Source organism: Argiope bruennichi, chromosome 3 (assembly GCF_947563725.1).
Source record: "Argiope bruennichi chromosome 3, qqArgBrue1.1, whole genome shotgun sequence".
Lineage (NCBI taxonomy): Eukaryota > Metazoa > Arthropoda > Arachnida > Araneae > Araneidae > Argiope > Argiope bruennichi.
Genome location: NC_079153.1, coordinates 104141398 through 104153973, shown reverse-complemented (window position 1 = coordinate 104153973; position 12576 = coordinate 104141398). Strand labels below are relative to the sequence as shown.

The following is a 12576-nucleotide window of genomic DNA, read 5'->3' as shown; positions in this document are numbered from 1 at the left end:
GCCTAAAACGTGGAGATTCGTCAAAGTTTCGAATCTGAATTTTTTAACGATTACAGTATTTCCTCTTTCTTCAGAAACGAGAAAGTAAAAATTGGTCTCACCACGCATTAATCGCCTTAATTCTTGATAAATTATTTCTCTATTATCACAAAATTTCTAACAATATTGTTACGATATAATGACGATATGGTGTGGCATTCAGAATATTGTACAATATCGAGGAAATACCATACACTAACGTTTTCTAATAGAGTTATGAGGAAAACAGCATAACATAATAAAGCATGAAAGAATACACAAATGTTCATATCCCAACACAAAATTTTAGCGCCAAATAGTCATCGAACAATGCATTTGATACTTACATAATAATATTCTAAGAGAATCTTTCAGAAGCTAGAAATGCTTGTTGATTGTCATTAAATTTCACCACTTGAATATGTGTTAATAAAAATTAAGCTTCGATTCGGGTCCTTATATCTGAAATATTTTTATATATAAATCTAGGAATTTCGGCTAAAATATATTGAATTTAAATACAACTCTAATTTTTGTAACAAGTCAAACACTGTTGATGCTGTAGGCTTTTTTTTTTCAAATTTGTTATCTTCAAATCAATATTTTATACATATATAGATTTCATTTTAAATGTATTTAAGATTTAAAGGTTGTAATTTTTTATTATTTTTCATTTGTTTTCCAATTAGATCAAAGATTCTATTAATAAAATTATAAAACATTATAAACAATGTTTATATAAAACTCCCTTTGGGTTGCTAATAAATGTAAAACAAAGATCGTAATTTAGTTAATTTTATCTTTCAATTCCCTTTCTTAGAACTTTCATTTTATTGTGCTAAAAAAGGGCAGTAAATTATACTGTCTAAATTTAAATGATTAAATTTTTAAAAAGTGAGACATAACTATTCTCTAAGCAAATAAATCAAATAAAAAAATATTTTCTAAGAAGTAATATTCATATTAAGCAATCTAATGAAATAACTAACTAGAATAATAAGCATTGAACGCAATCTAATGAAATAACTAACCAACATAATAAGCATTGAAAACAATCTAATGAAATAACTAACCAACATAATAAGCATTGAAAGCAATCTAATGAAACAACTAACCAACATAATAAGCCTTGAAAGCAATCTAATGAAATAACTAACCAACATAATAAGCATTGAAAGCAATCTAATGAAATAACTAACCAACATAATAAGCATTGAAAGCAATCTAATGAAATAACTAACCAACATAATAAGCATTGAAAGCAATGTAAATCTAATAACAGGTAAATGGGTAATATGAATTTTCATAGATTTCTTAAGGGCATTCTTTAATTCCGCCAGTTTTAATCGTTAAAAAGCAAACTATGTTTATATTTATTGTTGTTGCTAATGGCACTTGCCATGGACAAGCTCGCTGACGAAATTAGCGATTTTAAGCAGAGGATGCGTCTCTTGTTTTTTAGTAGCGCCAACTATGGCCAAGAGTGCGTCTTAGCTACTCACGTATAACATACACAGCCCCTTTTTACAGTGGGGCACATTCATACATTTCACAGATAGAAGAGATGAAGAGCATCCATGCCCAAACCGGGACTAGAACACAGGACGCCCAGATAGAGAGGAAGACGCGCTCCCCTATGCCAGCACGCCGGCATTTTTATATTTAAAATATTAATATGTCAAAAATACTTACTAAATATCACTAATATGATCGAAATATTTAGAATTTGACTTTTTCACCATTATATATATTGACTCAAATAATATAAAATATATTTCTGTGCTTTATTTAAAGCCTTTTTCAAATTGAAAGTATGTATCACTTTGGTATTAGTTATTGAGTCACGATTAGAGTAGATACCCTATATAAGGTTCACTCTTACATTTGAAGAAATACTTGTTCAATGTATGAGATTTTTACAGTATCAGGATTTCTTTATATATTCATTGTTGATAAAAAAAAAAAGTCTCACAGTCTCAGAGACATTTTATATATTCATAGTTGATAAAAAGACTTTTACCGTATCATAGATTCTTTATATATATAGTTGATTTAAAAAAAAGACTCTTACAGTATCAGGAATTTTTATACATTCATAATTGATAAAAAGATTCTTACAGTATCAGGGATTCTTTTTATATATTCATAGCTGATAAAAGACTCTACAGTCATTCATATTTATTTGCAGTCTTTGGTGTTGTAACAAATCAGGAAATTTATTTCGCAGAAGCGCTTTCAGCACGTGCGACGTTAAAATGCGTAAAATAAGAGATCAGGTAGGATAAAACCATTTACAAAAAAGGAATTCATTAGTAAAATAAATTCGTCATCCTCATTTGATAACCGTTAGAAAGCATCCTTAATCTTCTGTTAGGTGCGGACTTTCTCTTAGACCGCTTGGATATATTTTATATTCGACCTTGAAATCAATTGCTGATTATTTTGAGTTCTTTTCATATTTCTTGTGTTCTTATTGTTAGTTATTTTGAGTTTTTTAGACTATAGTTTGCTTCATAGGCATTTTGAAGAATGGGTAATTTATGAACTTTCGCCGTCAGTCTTCCAGTTCCATTTAAAAATGCTATTCAGAGACTGCTATCGTTAAAGGCTCTATCCAAAAAATCAAGCCTCTAAATAAGGTATTATATTTACATAGAATGCTTTTTCAATAATTTAACACACAATTTATTTGACTTGAGAGTATATTTTTCTACAAACATCTAACATTCTAGCAACTGATAAATTGATATCTAGTACTACTGAATATTGATAATAATATACAGGAATACGAAGGAAAAAAAACAAACATATTTTATAATACGACTAAAGAAGGAATCGATTGTATTGATAAAATGTATACATAATAGAAGTAGCAAAATATAATAAAAGAAATTTCAAATAATAATTTTTTACGCAATGCTAATCACTATGCAGATAAGTTTCGAGATTGTATTTATTGGCAATAAAAATACAATAAACCGATGCTATTTTCTTAGCAAGTTGGCTTGCTCATTACTGGCACTTAAAAAAAGACGTCTAAACTGTTTGACATTTAACTTTAAAAAGGCATTTGTCATTTTCATCACACCAAGGTTGAAAATGCAATTGCCTGAAAGAGATTAAGTTCTGATGATAATATACTTTATCGAAAGTTAAGTCGATCTCTTCAAAGCATCAAGAAAAGGAGATTCTTGAAATCGACATGTTACATATTTTATGAATATATATATTTTGAACATAGCAATATAAAAATAAAATCTCTTATGAAATCTGTGAATCTGAGTAAGAATTATTATTTTTAAATCCATTTTTTTTTATATTTTCAATTTTACTCTTTGATGTTTGAATTATTGGAATAAATTAATACTAATTTGTAATTATTTTAACTATCTGTGATGATATGAAATTTTATTAACTTTAAAATTTAAGTTGTTTTATGTCCTTTACTTTTGATCTATTTATCAATTATATTTTATATTGTTGTAATATGAATAATGTATTTTAAAAAATACTTGATTGCAAAAATCAGAAATTAAGACTTTATAGATAAAAAAAAACAGAAATGCAATCTGAGAAATCACCGCGCCTAATATGAAGCATAAACAGCCTCATATAAAGAAGAGATAATTTATGTTGCAACAGTTTAATCCTAAAATGTTTCTGAAAGTCATTTCTAATATAATCACATTTCACGAAATACTTAGTCATTCTGTGACTACATGAATTAGCATTTCACTGATTTTTTTTTATTTATTTATTTTCTTTAGTAGCATTGTTTAATTTAACTGAAAAATTAATATGAGTTTTTTGAAAAAAAAAATGCTTGTTTGAATAGAAGAATAAACAGAGAAATTTTACATTTGTATAAATCCAATCAATAATAAATTTAATAATGATTTTTTTTTATTTGATGCATTTTGAAAATAAGGAAAATTAAGAGTATTTCAATTTATTTCCTATTTATAAAGAAAAAAATATTGGAACAATTGAACGCTTATAACGTTTAATTAATACTTAATGATTTAATCAAATACTTAATAATGAACATGAACAAAGAAAATCTAAACTTCCTCTGTAAATACGAAAAAAGCTTTCGTACTTAAAAAGTTTCTTTCGTGGATATATCGTTTTTCATCGTAAAAAAAATAAATATTTTTTTTTAAATAATGAACATATTATTTTGATATTTTGACTCAATAATAAAGTATAACAGCAACTAAATAAACCAATAAAACAAAAATCGGTAATTTGACTCTTTTTTTTTTGTTGTTGTTGTTGTTGTATCACCCTCTTTAAATTTCAAAACAATTTTTGAATTTTTTTATAAAATTTTTTTTTGTCATTCACTATATAATAAAAACTTTACGGGATGCTTTGAAATTTGATCTTAAAGAACGTAAAAAAAGCTTGTACTGCACACTCCCGATTATCCGCGGAATTGGGTGGCGCGGCCGCCTTGGATAACAAAAATCGCGGATAATCCGAAAAAAGCTAAAAACGGGTATAGCAAAAGAGAAAACAGTCATTCCAACTTTGAAAAATCGTTTTATGTACAATAAAACGTAAAATAAACAGCAGGAAATGTTTAACTAACGCTTCATATTTTAGTATATCACTCAAAATTAACCTAAAATGCATTTTGTTAATGAAAACAGAAAAGTGCTTTATACTTACGAGAAGCGTCAAGGATGCACAGAAAAATTAATACATATGTACTGTTTTAATACTGTAATGTATTATGTAATTACAAAAGCATAACTGTAAAACACACCTTTTTGAAGAAATCAATCATTTGTGTTTGCTTCTTGCTTTGGAAGCATTTTCTCCTTGCTTGGTAGCAAAAAAAAATACTTAGTGCGGCAGGCGCGAATAATCCGCTCCGCGGATAATCGGGAGTCTACTGTATTTGAATCTCTTTTTTTTTTTTTTTTTTTTTTTTTTCCTTCCATTATTTTTATCCGTCAATTTTTTTTACTCAAATACAATAAATTTTCTTGATTTATTACTTTCTGAGAAATGAAATAATATTACCTACTCACAGAGAAGTTAAGTTCTACATTCATAAAGATAGATCAATTTTGAAAATACAAGAAGTAGGTAAAACATTCTCAAGTTATCACAAAAATGCGTAAATAAACAAACAAACAATCGGCATTGAAAAAAAAATCAATAAGCAAAAATGACTATCATTATTATACTACGATTTTTTTTTCTCCTTCTCTAACGACATTTGGAAGACACTACGAAGAGTACAACAATACCTTAGATAGAATCTGTCATGGATTCTTAGCTTTTATGGAGTGAATAAAATGACTCAGTGAAGAAATCTAGCCATTTAGTTGTTCCGCTAAGTAATCACAGTTGCTTATTAACACAGACTGTCAACCTGCTTTAGAACGACTTCCGTTTCTGTACAGTGGTGAAATCTTCAATGTTCCGTCACTTCAATTGTGTACTTTCCTACTCATCTTCGTAATATTTTTTTTCTAGAAATAAGTCAAGATGCTTTTACAGGCAATTTTCAAATGAAAAAAAGAAAGTACATAATGATTATCCCAGTCCAAAACATTGGGAAAATATACGCCCATTCATTTCTGAAGACATAACAATAGCCAAGAATCTGCAGAACTGGACAACTTTTCTTTATTCCACCTTTAAAAGTTAAGATATTCTTCGTAGCTAAAGGAATTTAATCTCAGTCTTTCTTAAACATTGGTTGCGCCACTATCCTAGTAATTCCTCTTATGAGCTTAATAAAATCACATAACTTTCTAGTTTACGAAGTATTGTGGAAATACTGTAATTGTCAAAAAATTCGTACTCGAGATTTTTATGTTCCACTTTTCAAATTTTTCTGAATCCGAGAAAACATATTTTTTAAATTATGTATACCTGTGTATACGATAACTCAAAAACTCTTTAACCTAGACCACTGAATTCCTATATACGGAATCAGGATCAAATTTGTAGATTTGTTTCAAATTTTGAAAGAAATCCATTAAAATGAAGTCTGTTGGCCTTTCTGTTCGAGTACATTAACTCGGAACTAGATAAATAACAAAATGCAAAGAGCTTAACAGAGAAGTTTAAGAGATAAAGAAGCGTAGAGATAATAGATTAATTAAGAGATAAGAGACTTAAAGAGATAAAAATTTGTAACCAAGTTTAACATCTAATATAGAGATACTCTTCAAATTTTGAAATGAATATTCCAAAATGATTTACTGAGTGAAACTATAGATCTTTCAAATTTTTTTTAAAGTTTAATGGGACAAAAACAACAACTCATCATGAAAACAGAGCACATCATATAAATAATACAGAAAATTATGATGTCAAATTATAGTGAAAACTTCTCTACATCAGAATAAAATAACAATGTAAAATTTAATTATTAAATTATCATTGAATTAATTAAAACCAGTTTTAATTAATGGTGGTACTAAAATGCAATATAATACAGAGGTAACTAGAACGTATAATTGTTTGATAAAAATTTTAAGTATCCAAAATCCAGGAAAATTCTTGCATACAGTAAACACACAAGGCCATTCGTTTAATAAAAGAAATTATAGGATTTTTATAACATCTTAAACAATGCGGTATTATTAGTTATCATTTCGGAAAAATCTATATAACTGTAATTGTAATAAAGCTTACCAACCTTGTCTGAAATGGTAACGGAAAAAAATTACCAGGCAAGGTCGTTTCTGGAATAATTTTAAAAATAAATTGCATAGAAAGCATATAAACGTAAATAATGAATCCCTAGTCACTCGAAATGTCACGAAATCAAAATCCGAAACTCTGAACTTAAAATATTCCCACGACTTATGAAACATTTTTCCTCAACCAAGAATAGTTTTCCTCTCTTTGACCTCGTTTCAGTTTTACTTCATCCATTTATTTAATGCACATTTGAATCGAAGTACTTTTTTTTTCAAGGAAAAACTTTTAAAAACGGTTGATTTTTTTTCTATACTTCATTCATTTTTTAAGAACTGATTTCGAGATAATTAAAAAAATGTCTAATGATTTCGCATCCTTCAGAATTTTTGCGAGATCTAATAGTAATTTCTTAGCTAAATCGTGATCTTGATTTGATGTAAAATGCAATGCTTTATAATGTAAAATGCAAATTTTAAATGCTAAAAGATATAATAAATCTAACGAAATTCAAGAAAATCTATGTCAACTATTGAACAGAATTCACATAGAATATTCTTAAATTCTTTATCTGTTGCACTAAATTTAAAATACATCATTATGCTAATTCTGGAAACATTATAATTAAAGTATTATATTAAAGTATCCAAAAAGCATTATAAATGTTATTTTTGTCATTATTATAATTTTATATAATAATCAAGCTCAAAAGATTTAAGATTTTTTAAAAATAAAACTTATTAAATAAAATTTGGTTCGGAATTTAGGCCTATTTTGCTGGAATTAAAAAATTAACCATGTTAATTTAATGACTACATTAATTTTGAAAGAGGTGAACTAATTACATTCTCTGAAATCAGTTAATTTCAGAGAATTTATAATTATCATAATATTATCATAATAATGTATTAATACATTGTAAAATATAATTGTATTTATTAATCTAATGAATTATACATCCCAGACCCTTCCAAAACACATATAAAACAAATTAATTATTGCAAAAAAAACAAAAAAAAATTATGGTTCATTGTAAGGAATATGTTTGCAGGAAGTGCAATGGAATCTGTAGGAAATGAAATCATGCAACGGAATACGTTTAAAGGAAATATTGTCACCAGATTATCCACGGAAATGTAAAAGTAATGAATTACAAAAATCGTTGTAAATGAATACTATTTTTGTTATTTATCCACCTAGATATTAATTAAATTAAAAGTAATTTCTGGTCAAAAATAATTTTTTAATATCTATCTCAATGATGGTTTATAGTAAGAAGAGAAAAATATCTGTTCAATGACCATTCTAATTCCACGATAATTCGATAAATGTGATGCCAGGACTACGATGTTTCGAACTGGAAGTTCCAAACATTGTAGTATTATAATGTAACTTCATTTGTAAATTATTATTTGTTTTCTCTTGATTTGTCTGCTTTGTCTTCATCTGGTTTGATTGCATCACCCATTGTATTTTGTATGAAACGATTTGTGCGATTTCTTCAGAATGCCAATTTAAAAATATTGTCATGTTAATAAAGGGGGAAATAGTCTTCCAAAATTTTATGATATATTCTCCAACTTTATTTGTGCGTAAATCTTATCCTTCTTTCCCACATAAAATTGTGGATCTTGGGTAAGGCCGCAAACACCTTGCATGGCATTGGTGGATAATAGCTACAAAATATAAATCTTTGGCGTGAATTCAGCAACTTTATTGACTATACCATGAGAATATTTATTTTGGGTGATTTTTTACCGTCTGATTGATACCAAAATTTTATATGAATCATAATCATATAACCCATAATCATACCATATTTGGTATGTAATCATAAGATAACATACCAAATTTCATTAATTTAAGTCATTGCGTTTGAATGCACGTGTAAGTACAGACCGACAGACGGTCTATCGTTTGATGGATTCAGTTCAAAATTTGAAGAGTATTTATATTTTAGTTTTAAATCTGTGCATCAAATTTCACCTATTTATCTTTTTGCGCTTTGTAATTATCGAACCGCCAAACAGACAGACTTCCTGTGAAAGAAATTCGCTGAAAATCTGACAGAAATCCGCAAATTTGGTCATAATTCCATATATACAGTTTCAGCCATGGAGATTAAAGCATTTTAGAGCTCATGTATAGACAGATAAACAGACATAATGCTAAAAGTAGGTTTTCGAACTCGGAAAGGGTAAAAAAAGTGGAGATATGTCAAAATGTTTTTAACGATTACGATTGAGAAAGCGATGAGAGATTTTGAGATTTTAACGATTGAGAAAGCAAAAAAAGATAAAGCTATGAATTATGTAAAGTAAATATTAGTGATAAACAGTTGAATTCGTTTCAACTTAGTCGGAAGAGATATATTAAATTACTTATACTGATTATTCACAACTTAGCCATCTTGTAGCGTGTAAATGAATAACACTTTTACAACATTTTTAACACTTTTACAACACAACAACAACTCATAAACTAATTTTGAGCAGTTCATTAAATTTTTTTTAAAAATAGCAAAGAAATAAAATTGGTATCACTGAAATACTAATTTCTCTTTCAATTCTGCAAAAATATGAAAATGGTTTTTCTGGAATAATATGCTTCGAACTTATTGGGGGAAAACATTGAATTTTGATTATAATTAATTAATTAAAAATTTGAAAAATTCTTTCTGAATGGTGACTTACTACCAAAGAAATAATTAAATGCCAAATTTTGTAGTTCTAGAACTACGATATGGCCTATATATTGTTTCGAACTATATAAAATCAAACATCAGACAATTTATGGATAGCTCGTTAGTCTAACAACTCAGAAAATAAACTCAATACGGATTAATAGCTTAGCTTAAATTATATCATTTTAAAAAACAGAATTATGTATTTTAAAATAAATTCATAAAATTAAGAATATATCAACTCATAAATCTAGCTTAATCGTAACTGTTGCCAATACGATTCCATGGGAAAATTCATAAAGACTGATTCCTTCACTGTTTTTACTACTGTAAATTATACCAGAGTTCTTAAACGTTATGTTCTTTGCTCCCTGCCTTAAGATATTATTTTAAATTTAATTCCAACACCTTTATGGCGACTCATTTTATGAATATTTTTTCTCATTGTGGGATTGCCTAGTTGTTCTAATTGGGAACAACATCCTTCAATGAAGTGGTTAAAATAAAAAACAGAATCTTGAACTTGCGTAGTTACAGGTTCACTTCAGAACAGACCGGAACGATCATTATTAACTGTGACTTTTAGTATAATTTTAGGCTTATTTGATTCATTTTCTTTTTAGTAAGCATCTAAAAAACTTATTCGACATTGGAAATATTTTTAACATTAGTATATTCAAAAATAAAAAGTACAGTGATAAAGAAAGATAATAACTTCAATTTTTATATGCAAAAAATATAATAGTGTATTAGCAGCCATTCGAACATGCATTACCTTTTTTTCTGCACAATAAATTACTTCACTTTATATCGTTAAGAGTAATTTGAAGGTCACGAAAACAAAGATCACGCTGTAAGTAATTATATTTCAAAAGGTCATTCCCACTGCTTCGAACAAAACATCGACGGAAACGATACAAAAAAAGTTAAATACATTTGGCGAGACTCGGATCAGGAAATACAAATCGTGACTCTCTTAAATAGTCCCCTTCTCTAAACCAATGATTGAAATATTGTGGATGCAGCAGCAGAAGCAAAAATATTTCTCTTCAATTACGCAATACTGTTTCTTCTTTCTTTGAAGAGGGAGAACTGTAAACCGCAAACTTCTCCTCTATGCTTAGTGGATCTCATAGTTTACATTTGGGATGAAGGAGTAACTCGAGGAAATAAAAGGTGGTTTATTTTCAAGGCGCAGCGGCCAGGTAAACAAGTGGGATATAAGAACTCTCGGAGGCACGCGAGGTGACGGAACTGTCCGAAGGCATCGGAATCTAAGGGCGATCAGTGAATGATTGAGTACTTGATTTTAGAGGAGGAATTGGAAGATTTTGTTTAGTGATGTAGACTTTTGAAGTAAGTTATGGTTTAATCGATAATATCTTTAAATTATTTACTGTTATTAAAATTTTAATTATTATTTTGTGTTGGCGTTTTGATGATTGATATCTAGACCATTATTGTACATTAAAATTATATTTGCTGTACTTAATTATGACTAGACAAACAATTCAAATAAACTGCATTGGGATAATTAATAGTTGTTAGAATGATTTTTTAGTAAAATTATAAACATAATTATGTGAATGTGAATTTAATAAGCATATCTATAAAAATATTTTCAGATTTTTTTTAAAATTAAATCAGGTAGGTGTGATATGAAATTAAAATAATTATTATATAAATTTTAAGAAAAATAATTCTTCTTTTAAAATTATTGGAACCGATCATTTGATGGTCAAAGATATTAGAATTGATTTGAATTTAAAATGCTTCTATTTTTATTTTATTTTTATCTTATGACATTTTATAATATTTTATATGATACAGAGTCCAAACGTAAGTTTTGGAAGAATAATTATAAGTAGAATTTTTTTTTTTAATTTCGAAACTCGTTTAACATTAGAGAGACAAAAATTATTTCCAAAATTTATAATTTCTTATTTAAATACTGCTTAGAAATTTTTGATGAAATCAGAAAATAAAATAATTATTTAATAAAAATATAATAAAATTAATAAATACAAGTTTTTTAAAAATGTTAAAATTTAAAAGTTTATATTTAAATACAGTTTAGAGGTTTTTGCAGAAATCTGAAACCGGAATAATTATCTTGCAGCTTTCAAAATTTTAAAATTTTAATATTTATATAGCATTTTTATAAACATTTTTATGAAAACTCGAAACAATTTTTTCGAAAACTCGAAACACATTTCTAAATTAGCCTTGATTTTTCATTAAATTTTTAATAAATTAATAATAGCAATATTATTTAATTAAATAGAACCAGGAAATTTTCTAAATTTGTTTGTAAATCAGTAAAACATATTGCAATTGTCTAATTGATGAATTTATCTACATTTCAAAAATTGCAGATTTAAAAAAATTAACTTTAAAACTGATAATTGATCTTTATTGTTGTATTAATTATTTCCATAATTAATTCTATAATTAATACAACACAATTACAATAATACAATAATTATTTCTATAATTAATACAACTATTATAATTTTGCACTAAAAAGTGTTAAAAAAATTTCAACAATAAAGATGTTCAAAATATATCCATAGATTATTTTATAAAGTTATAAAGAAAACTTTAAATAATAATATTAACTGTAAAAATGGAAATATATTATATGATACTTTTACTTTTGGTATTAACTGTTGGATTGCTTTGTTTTGGTTGAAATTTTGTTAGAATACACTATATTAGGCACACTATATAATGTTTTGCCATAATAAATTTTTGAATCGGCAAGATTATCAACATTGTATTAATATATAGGCTGTTTTGAAAACAGTTTGACATTCTTTTTTCTATTTAGTGTACTTAATAGAAGTATTCTGATTTTATATAAAAAAAACATAGCATACGAGCTAACCAATATAATAATCCAACTTCCTTTAACTTCCGCATAATATTTTTTTAACTTCCGTATTATTATTTTGTTGTTGTCACTGAAGACTGCTCTACAAATGGATATCTTTAATATGATGAATATCAATTAACTTCCCATTTGACTCTTCCTATGTGATTAACATACTTTACTGATATGCCTTCTCAATTTTAAAATTTCACTTTCCTTCCGTCCTTCTGGAATCTACCATTTAAAAACTTCCTAAATGCAAATTAATTTAAATTTTCAAATCACGTTTCATTATATAAGTTTAAAAGTAGTTTTATTGAGCAAGCATGAAGTCCAA

General features: G+C 27.0%; 1 protein-coding gene across 2 annotated transcripts in view; it reads left to right on the top strand.

The window, feature by feature from the left end:
• The window catches only part of LOC129964272 (uncharacterized), a 54531-nt gene that overhangs the window by 17061 nt on the left and 24894 nt on the right, over positions 1-12576 (top strand). The window contains exon 1 of one of the 2 annotated variants that reach the window (XM_056079023.1): positions 10510-10723. The exons of the other annotated variant lie outside the window; for it this stretch is intronic. The gene's annotated coding sequence lies outside the window, so the exon portion shown is untranslated. Of the gene's footprint in view, positions 1-10509; positions 10724-12576 lie in introns of those variants that run through there. 2 annotated transcript variants of the gene reach the window in all.